The sequence below is a fragment of the Gopherus flavomarginatus genome, chromosome 11 (assembly GCF_025201925.1).
Source record: "Gopherus flavomarginatus isolate rGopFla2 chromosome 11, rGopFla2.mat.asm, whole genome shotgun sequence".
Lineage (NCBI taxonomy): Eukaryota > Metazoa > Chordata > Testudines > Testudinidae > Gopherus > Gopherus flavomarginatus.
The window spans coordinates 35,956,740-35,958,522 of NC_066627.1; positions in this window are offsets into that span (position 1 = coordinate 35,956,740).

Consider the following 1,783-nt stretch of genomic DNA (forward strand, 5'->3'; position numbering starts at 1 on the left):
ATGGGCCAGATTCTGAAAGCCTTACTTGTGTAGTGTATCACTGCACTTCATTGATGTCAACAGGACTGCTATCTATCAGGAGTAAGGGTATGAGGCTTTAGGCCAGGGCTAACAGCACCAGGCCAAACAACACAAATCAAGTCAGAGGTGACTAGCTATAGACTTTAGTAACAAAAAGTGAGGCCTGAAAAACAGGTCACGTTTTATTAATTGGGACTAACAAAACATATGCCAGTCACCATACAGCTAAGGTGGGTTCTGTGTAGCTTGAAAGCTTGTCTCCCTCACCAACAGAAATTGGTCTAGTAAAAGATATTACCTCACCTTCCTCGGACCTCTATTATCCTGGGACCAATATGGCTACAACAACACAGCAAACAAGCATCACACAGATCACTCTTGTGTTGTTTTCTAGCTTTCCCCCAGGCTTCATCTTCTTAAGGCTGCAAACTCTTCTGGGCAGAGATGATCTCTTCCTATTACTTGTACAGTGCGTACCACAAAGGGGCTCCCATGCTACCTGAGGCACTGCAGCAAGCAAAATAAAAACAGTAATGCATGTTTCTTAAGAAAAGCCATAGGGAGAAATTGTTATGGATTATTTTTTAAAACTGGCATCTTTGTGCTTTTGTCTTTCACTGTGCATTAAATATTGACAATTGAGCAGATTGATGCAAAGGAAGAGTCTAATGTAGGCGGCTCTAAATTGAAATATTACAGTAGAATGGGTAGATTGTCTCTAACAAACTCAGAAGCTCCTAATAGTGCATTTTGTATGTCTAATTAGGAGGCAATTTGGACAATCTGTAATTATCCTCTAAATGAAGTACTGTAGACTTTTGCTCATAGTTTAGCGACTCTATCTCTAATGGAATCTGCACTATAGCAGGCTGTTTCAATATATACTTTGGCCACAAACCACATGAGCCATCTGGCTCTTGATATTTGGGTGACTTTTTTTGGTAACTAAGAAGTTAAGCTTTCGTACTTTCTCCTAGTAAAGGATCACTGCAACTGAGGCCCTCAACAGAATCTTTCATGGCACAGAAAGAAACTTAGCATTACTATTCTTTCCTTGGGTCCCTGGAGCTGCTACCAACCCATACAGGTAGTATATTACTTCTTCCATACCAGCTCAGCTATACTGATTAGTTTATTTGTAGGGGCGGGAAGAACCCAGGCTCCATTCCTTCCCCCCACCCTCTATCTATGTAGGAATGAAGGGGGTAGTGGCTTTGTTAAGTCCATTCTCCTCCATTTACCCCCCCACCCCGCCCTGCCTTGCCCTGCCCTGCCCTCATACACACATGCCCGTGCACACTGGGGAAGCTTCCCAGAAGAATAAGAGGTCTCCTTACATTCCACTATGTCCTAGCACAGCCACAAAGTGCAGGTCACAATTTGGCCCTTAATAACTAGCAATGAGCAAACCTCATACATTTCAGTCTGAGGTTTGATTCTAATTTGATACACGCCATCTTGCCCATTCTGCAAATTACAGCCATTTAGATCATTATCATCTATCTAATCTAATCTAATCTACCTATCTATCTACAAACAAAGGTGGCTCCTGAGTGTCAGAATCAATGGCTAATGTTCATAGTAGGATCACGTCAGCAAAGAGGAATTCTGCATGTCTCAGCCCCATGCTAAATACACGTAAAGTCTATCTTGATCGGTTCACACAAAAAACGAACAACACGGGCTGAGATGCAGGGTAAGGCCTGTTTAACATAATTTGTTCATAGAAAGATTTAGAAAAGCTTAACAGCTGTAATCCTTT